The following is a 27166-nucleotide window of genomic DNA, read 5'->3' on the forward strand; positions in this document are numbered from 1 at the left end:
ATTGTTTCAATAATCTTTTATTTCAGATTTAACAGTGTCGAATTTATTTGAAATAGCAAACTATCGGCCTCGTGGTGTAGTGATCTGCGCGTTCGCCTACCATGCAAGAGGTCTCGGGTTCGATTCCCGACATTGTTGATATGAAATATTTATTTAAAAGGGTGTTTTGACACTAGAATATTTCATGGTTCCTGGACTGGTACCTGAAGCGTTATACTGATCATCTTACCTTCATATAACAAAAATTCCTAAATCTATTCTCCTTTTTTGTTTCCTCTTTTTTCCCTTTTCCCATTAAGTAATGGTATTGATTTGAGACAATTTTTCAAAAATACATTTATTTCCACTTTTATATACGTATCTTCTGTTTTTTTTTTTTTTATCAAATATGTTTTGTAACTTGTCTTAAAAAAATTTAACCTTTAATTTTATTGGTTGGTTGAAAGAAATTGCCATTTGGCAATAAGCCCGCCAATGTACAAAAGATTAAATAGGAAAAAAAATGCAGCAGGAATATTTTGAGTTTCTCAAAATTTTTGTAGACAAGGACTGGATTTAACCCCCTAGGAAGTATCCAAGATTATCATATTACGACAGAGATCCAGTCCTTGTCTACAAAAATTTGGACAAACTCAATATATTATCGATTAAGCAAACTGGTCCAAGAAGTATGAAAATTAAAATTTATTTTGAAGATCATTCTGCAGGCTGCGATTGGTGTACCAATGCAGTGCCCTATGCACCATTAGGTGTGGCAAGGAATTGATGATAATGAAAAAAAATTAACGGGTCAAGTCGGTAGATAGATCAGCAGCCAGCAAAACATTAAAGAGGACATTCTCAAACTCCAGTCTAAAGGAGTTGTCATTTGTCCGAGTTAGGTGTAATTGTCAATTTATGTACCGAGCCGCGAAATGTAATTATCCCTTTGCTGCCATTAATTTAGTTCAATTAACATCTTGACTTGGTCCTTGAGACGAGTCTGATGCTGTTCACTTAATTTTGTGTCATGGTACTCGCGCTTCGTTAGTAAATTACACGTAGGATACATATTCTGTATCCAGGCAGATGAAAAATACAGTTCTGTGTGTGAAACAAAACCAGAACTCTGGAGGAGTGTTTTCATCTCAATGGCCGGTCTTAGGTAAACATCCTGAATAAAGAAACCGAACAGAGATAAGTCCACCTTGTTGTGTGGTGGTTAATGTGTCCTCAATCCATTCTTAAGGTCCTGGGTTCGATGACTGTCGGGTGGACGTGAAATATTGCTTTTTAAAAGTTTTTTTAAAATGCAATATTTCATTGTTCCTAGACTGCCACCAGGGCTCCGATTGCAATGGGAAGTTAACGAAGTTATCTTCGACTGTCCGTAAAGAAAAATCGATATTTGTGTACAAAAATGAGTATATTTGCATGAACATTTTTAGTATCTTCGTCGGCAACCTATAATTGAACATGTTTAGAAGAAAAAATTGTACGCATATTCTGCTTTTTATACAGAAAACTCAATTTTACTTAGTAGATAAATTTGAAGATATATGTTAACTTCCTATTGTAATCGGGGCCCTGAAGCCTAAGACTGTTCACCTTACTTTCATGATCGAACTACGCTCTATTTCGTTTACAAATGCAGTGCCCTATGCACCACTGGGTGCCGAAAGAGGGATGATAATAATACGGATACATACTTTAATATTGTATAATTAATTATTTTTTTTGTGACATTTTATAACTTAGCATAACAAAAATAATGCGTTGAAAGAATAAAAAAGCGTTTAAGGCGCTTTTTTTAATGACTTAATGCATTCTGTCAGTAAAGCCTTGATATATCGCGAGCATAAACGAAGGCTGGCCACGTCAAAATTCTTGTTTGTTGGCAAATCAATATTTAAGTTTGTACATATACACAAACTAATAGTCTGTTTTTTCAGTAGAAGTTACCATCCAGCACTAATACATACTTGGTCAGAAATTCTCAAAATCGCTAAATTTGACTTTGCCACTTTTCGTATGCTCGCGATATGTTTTCTAATTTAATGTAATTTCAAGTGCTTTTTAATGTTATAAACTATTTATAACCATTTTTTTTCTAATTTATCACTTTTCAACAAACTTGTATCATTTCAATTTGTTGCAACAGAGAGGGAAAACATTATTAAGAAGGGAATATGGTAGTCTAGGCATTTACCGGGCTTATGACTTGTCTTTGGCTGTTTTAAGTGGCCACTTTACGCTCTGTGTAACATTCACCATTCTGCCTACGTTCAAACATCCATATTTCCGTAACTCTTCCATCTGTTGACTTTTGATGAGTAAAAGAGCTGAAACCTTTATCATTTTCTTGAGAATACCTTATACCTTAAATGTTAAAAAAAGATATAAAAAAATGGATGGTGGAGCTGGGTAGAAGTAAAATGAATTGTCTCACTCGCTCAAACGCTCGTTGAATAAACTGCTCTTTAAATGTATAGCTTATGTTATGTTTTTGTTATTTTATTGTACGTTTTATAATATAAATAATATAGGCGTACATAAAAAAAAAAATAACTTAAATAACCTTAGTGTTTAAAACTTTCTGAACATTTTGTCAACTATCTCTTTATATTAAGTCTTCTTTGTTTATTATCATATGTAAAAATATTTTTTTTTTAAAGTATAGAGTTAAGTGTCCTCGGCTCGGGTATCCCCAGTAAGGTCACATTAATTTATTATTAATCTTTGTTTAAAAAGGAAAAAAAAAAAAAAAACATACAGTCTCAAGGGGAAATGTGAATTAAATAATGATTGGACACTATCCGATATCAGTTATTTGTTTCTATGTAACGTTTTTCCTGGGTATGCTTATTGTATGCACATCTGTGTAACTAATTTTTTTCTAAAAATTATTTCTCCGGATTGTAACGAGCATTTTGACAAGCACGTCAATGGATTCACGCATTGTTGCGGATACGAAAATAAACACAGAATTTAGTCGCTCTGCGTATTCCGCTCACTGGCGTCGCTCGGAGATTGCAATTGCCGATCTGCGAATCGGAGATCCCCTCTCTTTCCCTCGCCCCTCCCGCGCGGCGCCCCGTCCGACGACTCTCCAATTGGAGCGTCGCGACGCCGCGCGCCGGTCGCGTGTGTTCCCCGTAGCTTCCCCAGTGACGTCACGAACCCCTGTGTGAAAACACCCGGCCCTTTTGTCGTTCCGCTCCGGCGCCTGTATCGGAAACCGTACCCCCTTTTCGGGCGAATTTCCCGAGGATTTTCCGCCCGCGTCGGACTTAAAAAGTGATCGTTTTTGTTTTGTTTTTACAATGCTCGGTGGGTTTTGCAACTCTTTGCGAATTTTCCGCCACTCTGTTATTTACTGGGAAAATCCATAACGCATATATGGTTTTTGGGTTAAGTTTATCTGTTGCAAGGTACTCCTTACTTATTATTTCGTAAACTTTCATCAACATACACGTGTTTGTTTCTGTGAAATATCCGAACGTCATATTACATATTTCCGATCAATTGTAACAGTAAAGTAACTCCATCAAATATTGAGGTTATTAAACATCTGGAATTTTTCATAATATTTATCGCAATGCGCTATTTACATACAAACATATCCAATTTTAATACGCTCGTGGATTATAATTACGTTTCGTTCACTTAATTTTAAAATGTCTTATGAGTGATAATGAAATGCATGTGTTTTGATAACATAAATAATAGTACCAAATCTAAAACGTAGATTTCATCCTATCCAACCTATTTATTTTATTTATTCAACACTTTTTATACATACACAATATATATACATAAAAGGGCGGGCATATTGCCTTAAGTCAATTTCTTCCTACCTACCCAAACCGTTCAGTTTGAGAAAATTACAAATACATGGACATATTGAATCTTACAATTTGATACAAAAATTTAACACAAAGATTAAAAATAAAAAAATACATTAAAATTTAACACTATACTACGAATACAAAAAAATAACACTTTACTGTGAAGACAGGAGAGGGGATGGGAAGGAAAGAAGAAGGATAAAGGAACAATTTAAATATTTAAATAGTGACATTTTAATTTAAATTTTTTTTTATTTTTATTTTTATGAATTTCAATTTGTTGTTTTATTGTAACCCTTGTTTTATTGTATTTATTTGATACTAATGAAAACAACACATATTTAAATACTTAATTTAATATATAATTTAAATATTTTTAAATAATAGAAGTACTCGTATATTTTTGATGGGCGGACGTAAGAGTATAACTGCAAAAGTGCAACTTTTCAGGAGAGCAAAAAAACGTTATGACGTACCCGATTCTTTAGCTACCGAACTCGGTACGGCAGTACAAAAAGAAGTTTGAGGTAGTTTTGTAAAAATTATTCATATTCCAATTAATATACATATTTTTTATATTTGACTTTTTTATTTCATTTTTATATGAACAAATAACTTCATTATTGATGTTCTACAAGAATCATCATAAATATTTACATATTTTACATACATGCATGTAATCATAAATGTATGTGTGTATATGAGTACTTACATGTAAGTATTATTTCTTTTTTTTTTCTTTACATGTTTTTAAATTTTGATTTTAGGCCGGATCGTTCTTAAAAAATTTCTTAATATTTTACATAGATAGGCTTCCTTATTTAGGTTTTAAAAAAAACAGATAATTTTTGAAAATCATTGTTTAATCAATCCACTCATATTCACTGCACATTGTCACATACATACTATACTCACATACCCATACACATATAACTCACACCCTCACATAATATATATATATATACTCACCCTCACTGACATGTACAATAATAACACTGATACACTAACACAAGTACACAAGCACTTAGCATAAATATTATTAGGTTATAATAAAAGATATACTCATAAAAGGCGGCCTCCGTAGTGTAGTGGTCAAGATGCTTGACTCACACACGGAAGGTTCCGGGTTCGATTCCCGGTGAGAACACATTTTTTTTTTTTTAAAGTGATTTTTCTCAAGCCTGGGTCTTCCGTGATGTAATTCCCCGCTGTAATTGGGACTCCTGACCTGTTGTGGTGAAAAAAAAAAAAAATGTAATTGAGACACATTATATATATATATATATATATATATATATATATATATATATATATATATATTTCTACCAACGTATTGAAACCATTGTATAAATTCCATAATATGTTTGGTTTTTATGAGAAAAATAAAATAAAATAAACTCATATTTTGCGAAATGGGTTATTATTTACATATAATTTAAGTTGTTTATCAAAATTTACGTCATTTGTACAAATAACACAAATATTACAAATATACTACTTGTACCATCAAAGATGGGACCGAAATGAGTGTACTTATACAACTAGAACTAACTTATATTATTTGCACCACTCGATGAACGATATAAATGAGTCTACTTATATTACTGAGACCATCTTGTACTATTTGTGCCACTGAAAATATGACACAAATTGGCATACTTATTTTATTAAAACCAAAGTTTGTTGAGCAAAAAGTTGTTTATTTATGTTTTGAGTAGTTATAGAAGTGCACTGTTAATACCATTTATGCAGCCATGTACAAGGTTCGCATATAAATCACAAAATGAATAAAAATTTAGTTATGCTCTTATGCCCGCCCATCAAAGATATTTTATTTTCTTTTTAATACAAAGTCAACCGCAAGGTTAAGCTCATCTCAATACTGTTCTACGTTCTATTAAATGTACGCATCAATAAATGTACAATAGATTGAATCTTTATTGGCAAAGGTACACTAATTCTCTGTGTGTCAAATTTAAAAAACACGCTATAGTTACGTTAAGTCATTAATTTATTTATTTATTTATTTATTTATTCACACTCTTTATCAAAATACAATTCCATATTCACTTTGCCCAGCTAACAAGGGTACATACCCCGTTCCAAGCTAGGCAATTACATTTTTATATATTATAATATTTAACAAATTAATATAGAGCACAGACAAACAAAATATACACTTATTCGGATACATATTTTGATTCATATACATACAGACATACACACATATACACACATGTATATATAAATATACACATATATACACATGTACATACACACACATATATACACATGTACATACACACACACGTACATACACCCATGCGCATACACATACATACATTCATAAAAACATAGACAATTTATTTATGCGATACTTCTTGGTAATCATCTATAAATATTTATTTTTTTTAATTATTCCTTATTTTTTATATTTTATTTTTGACATCCAGTAAGGTTCTCCAATCCGTGGCATGCATCAACTTTTCTGACTCCCTACGACCAATGTCATGAAAGAGCGAGGTCAACACCTTCCGTAACTTGACAACACTCCCGTCTTTCCACGATTCTGGCAAAAGGTTATGGACCTTTTTGCCTACGTTATAGTGTTGTCTCGATGCCAGAACAGTGTTGACCCCTTCACTTAGTATCAGATCCCTATTAGAGTATCTTGTATTATGGTTGTGGTTGACGCTTGGGTAAATGTCTCTCTTTATGTGTGTAACCACTACCGTTCTCAATATATACTGTTGAATAATATTCAGTACTCTGAATTCTTTGAAGAGCAAGTCACTTGGATATCGAAATGTTTTTTTTAAGATGACTCGGATTAAAGATTTCTGTGCAATTATTTTCTATCAATAACTAAAATTTATGTAATGTTGTATTTATTTTCTTTCATTTGTACTATTTAAATTGCTACAGTTATTTTTGTTCGTTAATTATATATCGCGTAATTTAAATATCATACGTCATCTTTCGCCAATTTCATTGAGTTGATTTTGAACATAAATGCACTCAATAAACTTCAGTCTCGACGTCGGTATGACGTCATGTTATTGAACAATTTGATCTAAACTTTAACCAGTTTGTATGGAATATTCATGAAGAACATTTTACAGAAGGGAATATGGAAGTCTAGACAACCACAGGGCTTATGACCTGTCATTGGCTGGTTTAAGTGCCATTCAGGCGTTGCCTAGTATGTAGGTGAAATAATTCAATCAAATGAATCTCACCCGCAACAATAAAGGTTTCAGCTCTTTAGCTTCACAAACGTCAACAAATATAGGCAGAATGGTGAATGTTACACAGTATGTAAAGTGGCCACTTAAACCAGCCAACGACAGGTCATAAGCCCTGTGTATGCCTAGACTTATATATACCCTTCTGTAAAATGTTATTCATGTCTATTGTAATATATTCAATCCTTATCTACAAAAATTTCAACAAACTCAAAATATTGTTTTTTAAATATTCCTTCATAACGTCGAGCTAATGTTTTTTTTTTCTTTCTCAATAGATACGCATCTCGATACTATTAAAGTTTGGAATAATATAGAGGTGATCGTTTCAAACTAACTTTATTTAGGATGTGGGTGTTTTATTCGTTAATAGTTTTAAACTAAGCAAAAAAAAAACAAATATTTCGTATCATTAGCGCTATGATTTTTTCTTCTCGATGAGTTCTTCTAATTGGTCAGTTTACTTACCGTAAACCGGAAATCTATCACAACACAAATCATTGGTTAATTCGGAAGAACTAGTGACTTCGTACTTCGTTTGCATTAAAATCATTTTTATATGTGTTTTATATCTTTTTTTCATACATTGTTAAGAAACTTCGCCTTACAATTTTATGCTCTAATTTTTACCGCGCGCAATAATACATTTTTCATATCCAATTTCCCGTAGGGCTAAATTTGATCATTAAGAGAAATTTCAATTTATTGCAACGGAGAAGGAAAATATTTTTGAGAATGTAATATGAAAGTCTGGGCATTTACAGGGCTTATGTTCTGTCGGCTGGTTTAAGTGTCCCCTTTTGACTAGAATTTTAGTAAATAGAGATTTTTTTTCATTTCATTTCATTTCTTCATAGCAGCAATCGATACTAAATACTTAAATTTTATCAACACAATCAATTTGAGGTTTTTGTCGATCGGTCTCGTCAAAACACTAACATGCAAATCCGACTGCCATAATTGCACAAAAATATAAAACCAACCTCCGTATAATGACACATGATATTAGAAGCTAACACGAACATGGACATGGGAGTGAAATCCAGTCCCTGTTTTTTGAGTTTTTTTCTCATTTGAATTTTAAAAATCACAACTGCTGATAACCTCCATTGTTTTCTTTAAAACGAAAAATAAATTAATAGGGTGACCTAATTAACCTATTAAGCTCACCCTCTCCCTCCATCCCCTCTATTTTTTTTCAACTATTTCTCAAACAACATTATTTCATTATTTTCAATCATAGAATATTTTCATTATATAATCAGCGCATGTTTGTCCTAATCAGTGCATGTGCTTATTAAATTGCATGACGTGTTGATTTAAATTTTTTATGCAACAACTATAGTGAAGGTGTATAGTGGGCTTTGCATGTTGGTTTAATTGGTGCCCTGACGAAGAGACGGGTATGTCTCGAAACCGGTAGGCATAGAAAAGTCGGTAAGTGGTTAAATACAAATATTTAATTAAAATGTTTGACCACAAAGTTAATGCTTTAAATAATAATAATATTATTTTTAATATTTCTCGGAATTATGCACGAGATACCTTTTCCTAAAAATTTCTACTCTTCTGATTTAAATGTAGTGTTTATTTATATATTTTTTAATCTTTCTCGTGACTGCATTTTAACTGCTCGTAAATCTTTTTAAATAATCTCATATCTATTTTAGTACCGCAGAGATGCTGACGTTATTTTGTGAGAAAAAGAGTGAAGTATAAGAACTAATTTGCAATATTATTGTAATTTGCTTTCACGTTAGACAGTCCCCGTGGTGTAATTACTAAGACGCTTGCTTCTCGCTTGGGGTTTCAGGTTTGATTCCCGGTGAGATCGCAATAATTGATAGTTATTTTTTTCAAGCCTCGGTGTTCTGTGCTGCGATCCACCGCTGTAATTTATCGGGCTTATTGACCTGTTTTAGTGCAAAAATAAATTAAACTTGTATGTATTAACATATAGCAGAGATGAAGAACATTTTAGAGAAGGTAATATAGAAGTCTAGGCATCTACAGGGCTTATGACCTGTCATTGGCTTGTTAAAGTGGCTACTTTACACACTATGTAACATTCACCATTCCGCCCATATTTGAACATCTAAATTCCTTCAATTCTTTCATCTGATGATATTTGTGAAGTTAAGATAAATGTTCAAATATGGGCGGAATGGTAAATGTTACACAGTGTGTAATGTGTCATAAGCCCTGTAGATGCCTAGACTTCTATATTACCTTCTCTAAAATGTTATTCATCTCTGTTGCAATATGTTAATATTAACAGCTCCCCAGGGGGTTGAATCCAGTCCTTGTCTACAAAAATTTGGACAAACTCAAAATATTGTTGTATGTATTGCAAAATACTTAAGAAACAATTATGTATAGATCTTCTCCATTTTTAAAAATGTTTAATTTTTTATTTATTTTTTTTTGCATTTTTGTTTCTTTTTTATATTATTTTGTAAACTTGATGCTAATAAACGTTTTCAATTATTTTTTTTAATGTTCTTGGCTATAGTAGCGAAGCGTTTGCAGCGCGGCGCGGGCGCGGTACACGGCGCATTGCCGCGCCCGCGCGCTCACTATGGGCACTACGCTTGTTTAACATGTGATTGAATTCCCCGTGCCGCAAACGCTTCGTCGCTATGGCAAAGCACTGAGTATTGGAAAATTCTTTTCACCAGTGGGCAAATCATTTTTCAATATTTTCTTAGACAATATACTGCCAACAAATGATTAAATTTCATTATCTTTTCTCCATCTAATGTAGACTCGTTTTCGGCTAAAGAATATCCTCTCACTAATAACATTTATGTGTTGTTTCGGTTAAAACGAATTTTTCTCATTTATTTTTCACTATATAAATGTCATAATACATTTGACCTTTATCGCTAAGTGTCTTTTTACGGTCGCCTTAATTTTCCGCCCCTGAGTCGGTGTTCCACTTTAAAGTAGGCTAGCTAAAGCGGCAATATTTTTTAAACTTGAAACACCCTTTTGGGGGGGTCTTATCACGAAGAAACTGTAAGAGATTTATCTGAACGTATAATTTAAATATTTTCGGCCTCGTGGTGTAATGGTCGCCGCGTTTGCCTACCATGCAGGAGGTCTCGTGTTCGATTGCCGGCATGTTGGATATGCAATATTTATTCAAAAGGGTGTTTTCATACTAAAATATTTCATAGTCCCTGAACGGTATCTAAAGCGTAAGACTGATCATCTTCTCCTTATGTAACAAAAATTATCTAGATTCACTGCGATTGGTGTACCAATGCAGTGTCCTGTGCACTGAATGATGATTTAATCTTTAATTTTAAATTGCGAGTATTTGTTTGTGTTTACCGAATTCAATATTCACATGGTTGTGAAATTCTGTTTTTAGCTAGCCAATTTTCGTTTAAAAACCTCCCATAACATGTCATAGGTATTGTATAAAATACTAACGCAAACAGGATTAGCTAATCTATAAAACTTGACTATTTACTTCCTATGGTATTTAAAAATATATATTTAAGTAAAAGTTAATTATCTATTAGGTGTTATCATAAGTTCTGTCCGTTTTTTCTAAATTTGAAACGTATGGTAAACCAGTGATATTTTTTTATTTATTCATTCATGTATTTATACATACATTTTATATTAGATAAAATGGCACAAAAAACACTGACAAGTTTTGCTTGTTCTTGGTGTAGGCTCAGTATATGAAAGGTTCAGCAAGCCAGAAATATTAGTATGCCTAATGTTGCAATCGGTTCCTATATGGGCAAATGCCTGTTCTAAGAACCCGGTTTTCTGCGTCAAATATGGCTATCGAATTCTCATAAATGAAAATAATAATTTAAAACGTAAAAAAATAAAACGACTCTCTTCTACAGAGCTTTTCGGGGGTAAAATGATGGGACCTTACGCCAGGTCCCTTTTAAACATGTTTCTCTTATGTCCAGGGGTCCTATTCTGAACCGCTCTCGTGGCACGTAAAAACGGTTTTTCTCGTGTATTTTGCATAATACGGCCGCAAGAGCGTTTGGAATACCACCCCAGGTCTCTTATACCCGGGTTCGACCGTACATACAAAAAAAAATATCCAAGTACTTTGAAATTTATGTTCCTCATTTGTGATAATTTGATTGGGTTGTGGTCCTGTGGCTAGTGTCTCGGACTCACGGACCAAAGGTCTGTGGTTCGAATCCCACTTTACCCCAACTTGATTCCATTTTCTAATAGTGAGTTATTTACAACTCGTTGAAAATGGCCCTCAAAATTAAATATTTGGGTAAATCATAGAACGCAAATATTTATTTTTTCTAAAATAAAAAAAATGTTTAATTAGTGGTTGGATTAATATTTCTGATGTCAATACGTAATGCACATATTATGTAGGTATACATTTAACGATTTAATTGTCATGAAAATAACCTTTTAAACGAGTTAAAAAAAACGTGTTTTTTTAACATATTCATCACTCTAAAAGGCATTATTAAGCAACCTTACTTATACGGGGTAAACTTTCCAATTCCGCCTAAAAGCTTCTTTATACACTTATTATTACTTATTATTTTTTCAATTTCTCGTCCATTTTAATTCCGTTCTGAAAGTGTTAACTAAGCAGCCTCAGTAACCGTTATGTGAGAAGGCCGTCTTTTATAACTTACCCCGTTTATTATGACTAAAATACTATAAAATCCTTAAGGCGTTATGGTTCATGGTCATTGTGGCAGACTCGACTGTTGCTAAGCAGTCAAAAAATTCCCTTAGCTCCTGAATTTACCCTTAAACATTAAGAAAATACTCAATTACGTTTTTTAATGATTAGCATTTTCTTAAATTCTATAACAATCATAATTATTTTATCCGCACCCAATGGCAATATAATACAATTGCCGTGTTATACATCAATTTAACGTGGAAATATTTTTATACTTGAATGCAATCGGTTGTGCGGTTGTGCTGTCAGTCCAAGGATAATGAGATATTGCAGTTAATCCCATACTGTGGTGGTTAGTGTTAAGAACGTTCGACTGTCATGTTGAGATTCCCGGTTCAATCCTAACAAGGCAAACATGAAATTAAAATTATTAACAATATTTTTACTCTGTTTCCTAGTTTTTGTGTTAGACATTAAGGGTATTATAAAACATCTAACTACATCCTCGATTCATTTCTAATAGTGGCATTATGCATCTTGTATCGGTAAAACTAGTTATTCTTTATAATATTATTCGATTTATGTTATTTATTGACAATTCTTGGTAAAATTCCATTCTTATTATATTATACTTATCTTTTAATGCCCCAATGTCCAGAATGTGTAGCTTAGTCAATTCGTCATACAACTTGGAATTTATTTGGAATAGATTTTCGTAATCTCATCGCCATCAACACGGTTTGGGATGAAGATGGATTGGCACGGGTTAGCTCGAAGTCTTATATGTTGATTATGTTTATGAATATAGTGTATACTATTATTTTATTGCCCTTGTTTTTTTAAGAAATATTAGCATTCTCGACGTGTTGGGATGTTTATTGTACAGCGCCCTTGAGGTGATTGTCCACAAAAATGGCGCTATTTTATATATTTATTTTATTTTTTATTTTATTTTATTTTATTTTATTTATTAGGTAATTCAACAAAGATACATACTAGAAAACATACAATTTGGAAGTATTCGTCGATACAATTTTACATGCATATATGTGGGTACTACTTGCGAACCCGAAAATTTTTAAAAAATGTGATTTTTTTTATTGAAACTTATTCAGAATACAATTTTTTACAATAATTTTAACATTGTGAGTTAAAAATACGGCTTAATTTGTAAGACTTGACCTTTAAATTGTCGGCATTGTTGCAAACATGGCAACCTCTACTTGAGTATTGCAAAGTTGGTAATATATATATTTTTTTATTTTATTTCACTACTGTTTCTTGACATAATCATGCTTATGTCACCACTGCTTACGTATAAAATATTTACTGATTATAATAAAATATAAAAAGTATTGTATCAATTTTTTGTGATTTGCTCAAAATGAAGAAAGATGAAATTTGCCGGGTTTTCAAGTAATACCCTCATATATCTTCAAATATAGAATTACACAAAATAGATTTATATATTAAGATATAACGCATATTTTAATTTTTTTACAGGATACAATGCAATAAAAATAAGTTGTACGTGTGTACTTTATTAAATAAGATTTGAGCTGAGAGAGTATCATGAAAAATGTCAATTTTATTGTTTCGGCAGTATATATTATATTCCCGACACAAAATTATCCGGAATAAATAAAATAGCTACCGTTTATAAGACCATAAGAGGTCCTTTTTTACTCTGAAAATTCAACCGAAAATTAGGGTGCGTCTTATGGTCCGATGCGTCTTATCTTTCGCAAAATACGGTAGTTGAATGCTGATTACGAATCGATAAATAACTCAAAAACGACAAAATGTTGCAGCGGTTGAGGCTCTGCATGGCGGAATACAGAAATACAATCATTCGTTGAGGTATATTCTTCCACTCTCTCCACGTCTTTCCCCATTTTCCTCTTGTATCTTGTATCCCTTTTAAAAAAGATTCTTTGTACATTTTTAAATCAAATTATTTTTGAATGAAACCCGCTGTTGGTCTTCTCATTTGATGTTATTTTTGTATGCGTTCTTTTATTGTATACGGTGTTGGTATCAAAATAAAATAAAATAATTAAGACGTTTTTCAAGTTCGACCTCTACCCGACTAGTTCGGTCCGTATAAAAATAGGCTTGCAGATTCTCGTCCCCGGCTGTTGAGTCGAGTACCCTCGTCATAATACAATCCCACAAGTCGTTGTGGGAAATCCGCACTTGAAACTTCTACCCGCTTGAGGTGGAACCAAACATCACTCTCTTTAGAGATGCTCTCTGTTCTGGGCTCTCTCCTCGGGGACTCTCCGCTCAACTAACCCAACTGAGGTAAACTCGCTAATTTGTTGGGTCACATGGTAAAACGGAGCATTTTAAAGACTGTGAATGAGGATGTAAACAGCTATTTATGCCGAGAGCTGATTGCTTTTTAATAATAATAGTTATCCTCATGTGTTCTATAAAAGTGTGAAGAAGCTCCCTAGAACGGCTTTATATTTTTACGCCTATGTGAGAGCTTGCTATAACCGCACATTATTGTTTTACCCATGCGTAAACTTATATTAAAAATAAGTAATAATTTATCCCTGTTTTTACTTAACTGAAAAAGTTGTGTCCCCGATATTGAAGTAATCACTGAGTGTGATATTATAAAATCTAACAATTTTTGTTACATACAATAAAATGTGACGAATAAATTATGGCATTAAATTAACTGTTACAAAAAAATATTATATTTTTGTCATTTTTTTCAAGTTTTCTATTGCCATATATCCTCAAAAGTTTTTTTTTACGGTAAATGGTAAGGAATTTAAAAAAAAAACTTTTTTTTAAATTTATTTACTTTTCCAAACTACAATACATTTTAATTTTCGCTAAACACAATAATGCCATTAACAAAAAAATACACATTACAAAAAATACAGATTCAAATTACATCCAAGAAGTACGATTTGGAAAAAAATGCCCACAAAGACTTCCACGTCTAAGCGGCGTGAGTCATTCCTTTAAATGTGAAATTATAGCACACCCATATATACAACACTTATACAAACCTAAATAGAAACTAATTTATTAAGGAATACATAAGTAATTGTAGTGGATAAGCAAAAAATAAAAATTATTGAAAATTATGCAGAAAAAAAATCATATCACGAGGTTTTGAAGGAAATCGAAATTTTGAAAAAAATAAGTAAATATCAGTGGTCCTGTGGCTAGTGTCTCGGACTCACGGACCAAAGGTCTGTGGTTCGAATCCCACTCTACCCCAACTTGATTCCATTTAATAACAAATCGTTGAAAATGGCCCTCAAAATTAAATATTTGGGTAAGAACGCAAATATTTATTTTTCTTAAAAAAAAAAAAAAAATGTTTAATTAGTGGTTGGATTAATATTTCTGATGTCAATACGTAATGCACATATTATGTATGTATACATTTAACGATTTAATTGTCATGAAAATAACCTTTTAAACGAGTTTAAAAAACGTGTTTTTTTTAACATATTCATCACTCTAAAAGGCATTATTAAGCAACCTTACTTATACGGGGTAAACTTTCCAATTCCGCCTAAAAGCTTCTTTATACACTTATTATTACACGCAACGCACGCAAATATAAAAAGGATAAGGATAAGGTCCTCAAATGTATTTAGGACGCAAGAAATCGTGCATAACTGAAAATATATTTGTTCGTGCTTCAAAACTCTCGGGTAACTTTAAATTTACCAGCAATGGCTTATCAAAAATGGCGTTAAGGTGGGCCAAATAATAAGTGTTTAATGAAACGTTGGGCGCATAAACCTTTCTTACCTCCATTAATTGCAGACGATTCAATTACTTTTGGCAGCATGTAAGAAATTTTCTTATTTCGGGCATATGTAAAGGTCTTCATATGTAATAAAAGGCCTTATTTATACGCGAACTATTTTCTTTGGCTGACTGCTCGCCCCACTAATATAAGGCGATAAAATTTGGTAAATAAATCATTAAATCAGATCAATATAATAGATTGGTTAAGACATTAATCCATTTCGAATGGCTGTCTTGACCAATTGGCGAAATCTTAAAACGCCAAGAAATTCCAATTGAGGACTACGCTGCAAAGGGGTTAATTACACAAAATAACAAACAAAACAAACAAACGTATAAAAAGGTATGTAAAAGTGTTTTTTTTTTCATTTATGCATGACCCTTAAAAGGCTACGCGGTCTGACTTTTCTTCATACTAAGTGCTCCCGTATTTTTCCCTGGATTATGGCACCAGAGCGATGATTTTTTTTACACCCTATAGATATTCGCGTAGCCCTATCTTTTTTAAAATTTGTCTTTTATAGTTGCTAGAACCATTCAATAACCCTTAAAAGCGCGTCTGCCATATTCGGACGTACGATATACAAATATGCCGACTATTTTTGAAAAAAGGAAAACGCGCCGACAAAGAAAATTTATTTCTTCACACATACAAAAACAACAAAATCGGTTCAGTTTCGGGGTGTGGAAAACGGGAATACGAGACCTCGATTTTGTCGATTGTGGCTAAGCATAATCAGTCCGACGTGCAATTGTCTTTTTCGTATAGTATTCGGAGAGGCGTCTGCGAGAGAGTGACAAAAATATATTAATATCTTTCAATACAGATGAAGAACATTTTAGAGAAGGGAATATAGAAGTCTAAGCATCTACAGGGCTTGTGACCTGTTATTGGCTGGTTTCAGCGGCCACTTTGCACACTGTGTAACATTCACCATTCTGCCTTGAATTGAAGGAATATAGATGCTCAAATATGGGATCTTCTCTAAAATATTCTTCATCTTTGTTGTAATATGTTAATATTGACAGCTCCCCGGGTAGTTGAATCCAGACCTTGTCTACAAAAATTTGGACAAACTCAAAATATTGTTGAAAAAAACATATATTTAAATACCATAATATTTAACAAATCGCTCCTCGCCGCAACATTAAAATAGGTCATTTAAAAAAGGGCGATTCTACTCAATGTTTGTTTTTTCCCGTTTGACAAATTATGATATGTAATAATATAACGAAAAAGTCCAAGTATGGAAGTACTTTTGTGGTCCCCTAAATGTGGATACAATATTAGAATCGTGCACTTTTCAATTCAAATTCTAAAATAAATTTTCCAATATGATATCTTTCATCAAACACTAATTCCAAGACACGACTTTTTTAAATTGAAGACACGTAGGTGGGTCTGCATTTCAATTACGTAGTTCATTTTACACAATTTCTCCTGCTTGCTTTAAATACAAAACCGTTATTCTATTCAGAGTAGTATAATACGATATTGACGTTATCGGGCGCAGTAAGGTCAATTCTATGTACTGCAAAAACAGCCAGGCCGCTTCCATACAAAAAACTGTAATAATCACCTTCTGAAAACAGTGTGGATTACAAAAATGACATTTTTCAATTCGCAGAAAACACCCACAGCACTAGAAAAATCTTAAGGTACTTTTAAAATCTTTTAATCTGGTCGAATACACAATAAGATTCTTGTTTGTAATATGTAAAAAAAACTTATTTATTCATTGTTTATCGTTTTGTTAAAATCAAAAACACGGTTTTTTAAAAATCATGAAAACTAGTCAAATACGTAATTAGATTCTTGTTTGTCTTAGAATTTTTTTTAATTGTTTATTATTTGTTTAAGTCAGAAACATTCCAAGTGTTGTGTAGATTTGATAATTCAGTCTTTTCACAAAAGTGGTATTATCTCAGTTTCATTTTTCTATGGCTGGCTGCTATAACTAAATTCAATTTTAGTTTTCCCTTGTGATAAATAAACAAACAGTAATAAGTATAGAGTTTGTCCTGGCGGATGATAAATACAGTTATATAAAACTCAACTTCAAACTCTATGAGGCCAAGAGCCCTGTTTTAAGTTGGGATACAACATAATGGAAAGTGGAAGCGTGTACATGATTAAATAATAGCAAATATAGCATTTTAAAATTATTACATAAACATCTATTTCAGTAAACATTTGGACAACACGCTTAATAGTATATAAATCTATGCAATATCTTGCAGCAGTCTCCTGCAATGGTCTCTTCCCTTAGACAAAATCCAAACTGTACACTGTTTCTGAAAATGGCTTTCGTTTTGGAGAACTAAAAATGGTCATCCAGGACATTCAACACTCTCGGGGACACAAAAGAGAAATTCCTCTGAGCAAAAGTCGTGCGTGTTTTTGGCATTAAATAATTTAATCTACAGGAAAATCTGGTACGAGCATTTTACTGACCAGCTTGCTTTCGTAAATATTATAAATTTAATAATGCCTACTGGATACATTATTTTCTCCATTTTTAAGTATTTGCCGAATCAACAGACTGAAAAGCAAACAGGAATTGATCAAATTACCTATTGAAAACGAACCTTGTTCTTTTTTATTTCATTCATATGAAAATATTGGTTTTTTTTCTTATTTTAAACGAAGTCTTATATATATATATCTCTTCATAAAAATAAAATATTTGGGTTTTTGTGATTTACCCAAATATTTCAATTTGAGTTGTAGTAGAGCGGGGTGCGAACCTCGGACCTCTGATTCGTGAGTGCGCGACACTAGCCACGGGACCACAACCCGGTTCTATTTTTACTATAAATATAAAAATATTGAATTTAAAGTCGAAACTGTGTATTTTATTTTTTAAATAGACTCGTGGTACAAAGTAATTAAAGTATTCGCCGGAGAAATTCCTTAACAAAATCTTTGAGTAAGTTTTGTCCTTACTTTAACATTAGCACACGCGAATCCTTGATATTTAGTGCTTTTAATTTTCTACAAGTGTTTCGGGCTACCAGGGGCGAACCGTGTATAGAAGCGATTATGCGCAGCTTACCATTATATTTGACTAACCATAATAATGTTTTACTGTAACTTTATTTACAGAAAAACAAATTAATAATTACCATTTATTTTAAATCATTTCCACCGTTTGTATTTTTATCCTAATATAAACATTAATATTAATAAAGCGCGCCCAGCGCCTGCGGTGAGCCAAGAAACTAACCGATTATTCCAGCTTATTTTTTCATGCAAATAAGTCTACTATAGTATATTGAATGTCTTAATCCCAGTGCGGGTTTTTTCTCCTAGATCAAACGAGCAGATTACACAAATTATTTGAAGATTCTTGATTTGGAAATCAGTATTACAAACATTTTTTCTTAACGGCTATTTTTGTTTGAGATGGTACTTTTGACATAAGACCATAATTACTTTAATGCGCCATATTGCAGGACATTTGGCGCTTGACGCGGCCGTTTTTAGCACTTTTAATTTCTAGAACAATTCGGCCAGTTGACATTTCAATTGAATACCTAATATCGACTGAATTCATAGTGCTATTTTTTATTTTTTTTAAAAATGAGTTATGTTATGGATAACATAATATATCACGAAGTTACGGCGTTTGAGTTTATTTCATGGATAAGTGTTGTTGTATTACACAAAACCACAGAAAAATATCAATTTATAGTATATTATGTACATTCTATGTACGTACAAATATATGATATTTTTTTATAGCTTACCTGTAAATAAACTCACCATTCGCCACTGCGTGCTACCCTGCCAAGGTTACCATTGGTAGTATAGTGAACATATTCATAAACTCGATTCTCCCTCTGTAGGACAGGGTGTGCCTATTTATATTTCACCCCTCTGGGAACTACAGTACGAATTACGCTGGAATCGGGAAACATCAACAAAATCGACATACTCAACAATATTCTGAGTTTGTGCTAATTTTTATAGACGAGGACTGGAGTAAATTCCCTAGGAAGTTATTAAGATTAACTTTCGCATTACAACAGAGATGGAGAACATTTTAGAGAAGGGGATATTGAAGTACGAGCACTTACCAGGCCTTTGACCTGTCATTGGATGGTTTAAGTGGCCGTTTACACCTTGTGAAACATTTAATTTTTTGTATATTTTTGAACATATCTTCTTCTTATTTTCCACATCCGCTCCTAAGTGAAGCATGTGGACATCGCCAGTTGCCTCCAGGAGACCCTATCGCCAGCCAGCACTCTCGCTTCTTCCCATGTCAATCCAGCGCCCCTTAATTCCGCCGAATAAAGTCTAAAGATCGTCATTGACGGCCTTCCAGGACGGCGTGATACCGCAGGTTTAAAGAAGAGGCAACTTGGGTTTTCTCGGACTAAAATCGAACCACCTTATACCTAATATTCTTCTCAAGCACATACTCTCAAAACTCAGAAGTTTGGTGTTTTGAGCTTTGGTAAGGTGCCAAGAGTCGCACCTATATAGGAGAACTGGCATTATACAAGAGTTAAATAATCGGCATTTCGTTTTGACCGAGTATAGACTAGAGTTCCAGACAACACACATCATATTTTTATTTATATCCCTACAGAGATGAGGTAGAATTTTTTCAAATTCAGGATTATGGATATTCGAGTGTTTACAGGGCTTATGACCTGTCATTGGCTGGGTTAAGTGGCCACTTTTAAGTACTACAACATTCCCCATTCCGCTTATTAGCGAATATCCACACCGGTAACACATCATGTTAAAAGTTGCTCCAGCAGTTCCTAGGCGGGTTGCGAGCTCTTTATGCATGCTTCCATCCTCAGTTATGTGTACTCCTAAGTATTTAAAGCTGTCAACTTTCTCAAATCAATTCTTCAATTCTTCCAACTGTTGATTTTTGTAAAGTAAATTTTAAAACTTTATTAATGCAGGTGAGATTCATCGTCTGACTGAGCAGACTTAAAATATTTTTCATTTTTATATTTCTTCTTGGATCAGTTAGTTTAATCAACAGTATTTTCAGTTTCTCCATTTTTTAAAAAAACAAGTACTGGATTTAACCCCCTGGGGAGTTAAGAAGGGATTATACAGGGTCTAGACAATGACAAGTCATAAGCTCTGTAAACGCCTAGGCTTCCTAATTCGCTTACCCACAATGTTCTCCGCCTGTGTTATAAAATGTTAACTAAAACATATCTTTGATCTTTGATATTTTGTCTTCAACAAATTATTCCTTGTTTAAATTTTGTATGAAATATTCATTCAAAAGGGTGTTTTCACATTAGAATATTTAATAGCACCTGAACTTGTTGAACCTGAAAGTTATTATTATACCTCTACGCAAACAGCGCACTAAATTTAGTGAACGCGCATTTGCGGTCGCAGGCCCTATGGCATGGAATGCTCTCCTCTCAGAGATGCGAGGCTGTGAAGGTGAAGTGATGTTTCGGAAAAAACTTAAAACCCACTTGTTCTCTGAATCATTTGAATAAATCCGTAGCATGTGACAACAAAATAAATTATTTTAATTAAATTACAAATTTAAAAGCTTCAATTATATTAATTTAACAATAGAATCACTATGTAAAGCGCCCTTGATGTATTTTATTACGAAAATGGCGCTATATAAGTTATCCATAATAATAATAACAACAACTGGTACTTGAAGCGTAAGACGAATCATCTTACCTTCATGTAATAAAAATGGTCAAGAGACGCTGCGATTATTGTACCAATATTTCTAATACCAAATTATTATTTTTGATCAATAATTTGTAAACTGGTAATTTCTTATATTATTTATCTTTTTAGACTTTCTTAATTTGTAAATTAATAATTTTGTTTTAAATGCTCTCTATTGCTTATAATTATTCTTACGTGTATGTATATTTTATTTTATTTGTAACTAATACGTAAAAGGCACTAATTGTCGTTTATTTCAATAAAATACAATGCAGTGCCCTATGCACCATTAGGTGCGGAAGGGGAATGATTATGATGAAATTGTGTTTGTGCCAATTAAAGAGTTTTTTTTAACCTCTTTGAAAATATATTCTTGCTTCTAATCGTTACATTTGTATTCCAATAAAATAGTTCTTTATTCCTTCAGGGATAATTAAGCCATGTTTGTTCGTCTTTTCAGATTTTTCAGCCAGTTTTAAATTAATGAAAGTGAGGGTTTTAAGTTTTTACAAAAATAACTAAAATCCCCATCATAATAAAACCCGTATTGTTGTATAAAAATACTTGATTAAAAAAATATATTATCATTAAATAATTAATCATGTTCGCGAGCATTCTATATTTGATGCAGGTAGAAGTAAGTTATTTGAAATAATATATTTCGGGTCAGCAAATGCACGGCGTAGCATCGATCCACGGGAAGAAGTCTGAAGTTCGCCGAGGGGGAAAGGCGGGGGGGAAATAGAAACATGCACGTGGACAGGGTAGAGGGAGGTTGTATACCAGGGGCGAATAGTCCAAATAAGCGATTATGCGCAGCTTACCATTATATTTGACTTTAGATTCTAATTATAATAATAAAAATACGTATATAGATTTATTCCACTTTTATTTATAAAAAAAGCATTGACCGGGTTTCGTCGTGACCGACATCCTCAGACTGGTGGGAGACTTAACCAATTTCTATGTTGTATGTTATAAGTGCAAGCAGGGGTTATTATATAAAATCATAATTTTATAAACTCGTAATAGGGTATTTTCATAAACTGGGGATATGATTTTTAATGTATTCAGTATTTAAAGAATATTTTTACGATTCGAACCATATAACTATCAAAATCTGAAACGAATGTTTTCATTTATAATTTCCTATTTAAAGTTTGATAGAAATAAAACGGCCCGTAACTGGCCAAAAGGGTTGATGACGTCACGCGTGACTTATATATCCTACGTTCACTCAAATCCTATACTGAGATACTCCGACGCGGGCGGCTTGTGGCTTTTTATTTGTTTTTTCTAGTTAAATTTCGTCTTTTCCTTTGTTTTTTTTTGTTTTCATTTATAAACATCCATAGCATTATGACTAAAATTGGTTTTTTACAAGGGAAGTCCAATAACTTGCCCAAAATAGATATAATCATGATGGGTATTTTTTTCTCATCCAATACAAACTTTTTATGTTCGAGTATAGAAATGTAAAGGCCGTAAGGTAAGCAAATATATAATGTTTGCTTCCAGAATGTATTCATTCAAATAGTTGTATTATTTGCATGTACCATAAATATATTGTTTAGCGTACATTTAATGCAAAAGGGAAGTAACGTGACTTTGACACAACATAATCCATATAATACCATTACTTGTAAACATCTATGTTGCTCGAGTGTGTGTTAATGCCTTTTTTTATTAAATGTGATTTACTTAATATATCAGCTAGGGTAAATTACGGAGACAGTGCCATAGATTACATTCAAGTAAAACGGACGGGTGATATTTGAATGGTAAAAGGTCGAGTCACCCCAGCAGAACTTAAAGTTAGAACCAAATTGTACTCGGTGACGTTGATTTGCGATGAAGTCTAGGAAATAATAGATTTCTGCAAGTGTGAAGACTGTCCAGCATCTCAAGGTCAGTTGCCATTTTGTAAATGCAATAAATTTCACAAATAAATAAGGTAGGTTTTCATACAGCAATTTTTTTGTAATTTTATTTTTTATTCATATAGAAAACCAACAGTTTCACAAATTAAACTAAGTAACATAAGTACAGAAATATAATACAAATATAAACAATAACGTTCAAAGAATAAACTATTTTAGTATTGTAGTACCTGTCAAGCTTTATAAGTGTTAATTTCAGTACCTACTGTTAGTAAATGTTTATAGTCTACAGTCTACACCATAAATATATAGTATTTCGTACTGAACAAGACCTACGGAAAAAAGAAAAGTGGTTTGTTTTTTTTAACATCTCGTTTCATAACGTTCAAATGCGTTAAACCATTTTTTCTGCATTTTTTCATTAGGTACTAGGAATGGCGAAAAAAGCTTTATTTTGCGTCTTCACCGTAGTGTTTGTGCACATCGGAATTAAACAGTACTTGTATCTTATAACTAAAGACATTTTATGCGCGTTAACTAGTTAAAACAACCAATTACAACAAAAACAACACGTAGGCTATACAAATTCGTATGAATTTGTTTGAACGGTCAGTCAAATTCGTAACGCGTGACGTCACAAGCCCATACGGCATCCGAATGTTCGTTTTGGCGCCAATTCAAAGTATACGTTTTTAAACCGCTATGAAAAATTAACGCGTGGACATAAAAAAATAAAAACTGTACAGTTACCATCGTAATTTTTTTTTAAATTTTTTAGCAAAATAAAAAAAAAACGTGAAAATACCCTATTATGGAAATAAAAGAGTTTAACTTAAAATAATTTAAGTATTAAGTAATAACAATTGTATGAATTTAAGTTTTGTTTGAATGCATATAATAAAAACCGGTTAAAATAATATGTTTTTATGAAGTTTTATAATGAAAATGTATTTGAATTACATGTATTCAAATTTTATTAAAAATATAACACGATCCGCTGGTTGGTAGTTCCATCGACAGCTATGTCCCCTGGCCCGGGGCAATTAAGTGATTCTCTGAAAGCAAAACTTCCCGGCAGTTAATTCTTACGAGTAGTTTTATTGTTTATATTTTAATGGATACAATAATGGGGAATGAACGTGTGTGACCTGTTCGTTTAATATCGTTTAACCAAGAAATGTCAGTTTTATAGTAACCATGTTTATGGGAAAATAAAAAAAATAAATTATTGATTATAAATCACCACTACCGTTTATATCTTCCTACAAAAAAATATCTATGAAGTGCGTCCAGCGCCCAGCCCGTTCTCAGTGAACGATGAAACTACCCGATTACCTCAGCTTATTCTCCATACAAAAAAGTACACTATATTTTACGTCTTTAACCCAGTCGTATTTTTTTAGTACTAAAACAAGCTTGCAGATTACAAATATTATTTGAAGATTCTCTATTTGGTAATTAGTATTTCGAACATCATTTCCAAAGGACTATTTTTCATTGATATGATACCGTTGACATATTATGTATCACATAGGATATGTGGCGTTCGAAGTGGCCGTTTTTGGCATTATGCATTTTAAAACACACATACAAAAATTAAAATGTGATTTTTCTCAAGCCTGGGTGTTCTGTGATGTAATTCACCTCTGTAATTGGGCCTCTTGGCCTGTTGTGGTGCAAAACAAAACAAAAAAACAAAAAAAGGAATCGGCCAGTACTGGGTGTTGGCATTTCAATCATAATTCAAATATGTGCTGAATGTCACTGTGGTATTTTTCAATAAACTTTTGTACAAGTGTTGTATAAAAATACTGCTAATAGAGTTACGTATATCGCGAAGTTTTTAATAATTATTTTTTCAGTTGATTTTCACAGAACCACAAAAAATAACCATTTAGAATTATTATTACGTATGTTTATATTATATACCATACATCCTCACAGTTCCTATCATTTTGGAATTCAATGAGCTCTTGGATTTTTTTTGCAACTTCTCCAGAATTAGTGTTAAAAGGGTTGCAAATCAGTTTTTGGTCAAAATTGGCCTGTTTTGTTATATTCTGAGATATAATTATTGAATACATCAGCCAACATTTGCACATTTGCCAGCGGCGAGGGGCGCTACACCGCCCGCGTAACAAGGGATTAATATTATCCAATTGCAACAGAGATGGAGAACATTTTAGAGAAGGGAATATGGAAATCTAGGCATTTACAGGGCTTATGACCTGTCGTTGGCTGGTTCAAGTGCCCACTTTACACGCTGTGTAACATTCACCATTTTACCTATGTTTGAACATCCATATTTCTTCAATTCTTCCATCTGTTGATTTTATAGAAGTTAAAAAGCTGAAACCTTTTTTGTTAAGAGATTCGTTTGATCGAATTATTTCACATACTAAGCGGACTCGCGACGCCTGAAAACAATTTTCAATTTTTTAAACATCTTGGACCAGTTGGTTTTATTACAATATTTTGATTTTAAACTATTTTTTTTTTATTTGTTTGTTTAGTTATGACTGTTTTACCGAATGTATGATATGTAATGTAACGTAATGTAACATGTAGTTAAATTCGGATGGTTGAAAAACTGAATAAAAACGTTTATTCAGGCTTCAAAAAGCTCTGCTTCTCGGAACGCGAATAAAGGTTCTTTTCACGATACTAATAGAACAGCGATACAATTTGCAGGAAATAGGCGTCTCTGCTTTATGGGCGGTTAAAAACATTTCCAATAGTTATGTCGTATAGGTATAACAACGCACGAACACACATGCCTTGACTGCTTTGTCAATAAACTTTATTTGATTGATCTTATGGCAATCAAAATTGCAATTTCGCAATTTCAAACAAAACCGTTACTGACAGGATAACTGGGTTATTCCTGGATACTTATTAAATTTACATTTGAAATAATTACGTTTATAATAGACAATACACCCGTTTAGTTAAACGATGTTAGTAATTATGTATGTACTCGCATGTTTTTTATTATATTTTGTACCTCTTACATTATTTTTACATAACTTTTTCTTTTCTTATTCTTTAAATTTAAATTTATCTGGTTTCTATTTACTTTATTTTTATTACTGTATATAAATAAATGTATTTTTATTTTATTTGCAACTTCTAAGTGCCTAACATTTCTTAATTGTTAAATTGCTTTTTTTATACCGATAGTGTACTTAATCAATAGCTTACACCACTGTGGAAAATTCATATTGACTGTTTTCACAATTTTCGTTTATACATATTCTTATTTTCTCTATACAAAGTATGTAAAAACTGTTGTTTTTTTCTCAAATAAAAAAATATATATACATGTATATTATTACTAGCGAACCCGACTTTCTTTTGCTTTCCCTGCAATTAGCTTGAAAAAAGACTTTTCACTGATAAGTAGGTACCTAGGTACTAGGTGCTTGTTTATGATTGAATTCCAAAATAAAAAAATATGAATATTCAAATATTGAGTTTAAGTAGGTATCTAAGTTACTTGTTTATGGTTGAATTCTAAAACATAAAATAAATCATTTTTAAATGTGGAACTCTTTTTGCAAATGTCAAACAACGCTCTTCTCACTAACAGGGGTTAACTTATGTAGGAATACGATTTATTTTTAATGTATTGAATGTCAGTTAATATTATTTTGGTATTATAAAAAATCCAGTAAAAAGAAATAAATGGATAGAAATTATTAGGAGTTTAAGGATAGAATCTGATTCGAGATCTACAAAAAACAAATGGTGTTTGTAAACATTAAAAAACAAACTTTTTTTGTACAGAAAAAAACAACATCCTTACTTTTTTTTATACGTGCATTCTCCTCGAAAGCAACACGGTCGATTGATAAATAAAACGTTTATGCTCCTAACTTATTATTTTTTTAATATTAAATTGAAGATTTTAATATCTACGAACGCGCGCAGCGAAAAGACCTACATTTCTCTGAAAACCGCGCGTAAATCGGTTAAGCCGTTTAGGGGGAGTTCAGTGACATCACACGTATAGAAGAATTATATACATTAAGATTTCAATTGGTGGATATTGCAAATATACGCCGGCTTCACGTAGGATTCTTATCGTTTAAATTTATGAAAATATTTTGATT

At 32.5% G+C, this 27166-nt stretch overlaps 1 protein-coding gene across 4 annotated transcripts in view; it reads left to right on the plus strand.

Moving 5' to 3' along the window:
* Nucleotides 1-27166, plus strand: part of LOC148274064 (oxysterol-binding protein-related protein 9) — a 94028-nt gene that overhangs the window by 42530 nt on the left and 24332 nt on the right. Inside the window, exon 1 of one of the 4 annotated variants that reach the window (XM_088237686.1) lies at nucleotides 3225-3309. The exons of 2 other annotated variants lie outside the window; for them this stretch is intronic. The gene's annotated coding sequence lies outside the window, so the exon portion shown is untranslated. Of the gene's footprint in view, nucleotides 1-3224; nucleotides 3411-27166 lie in introns of those variants that run through there. One more of the 4 variants, XM_088237685.1, reaches the window with a different exon arrangement.

The sequence above is a fragment of the Micrasema longulum genome, unplaced genomic scaffold, assembly GCF_059751315.1.
Source record: "Micrasema longulum isolate JH-2025_06_02 unplaced genomic scaffold, ASM5975131v1 h1tg001765l, whole genome shotgun sequence".
Taxonomy (NCBI): domain Eukaryota; kingdom Metazoa; phylum Arthropoda; class Insecta; order Trichoptera; family Brachycentridae; genus Micrasema; species Micrasema longulum.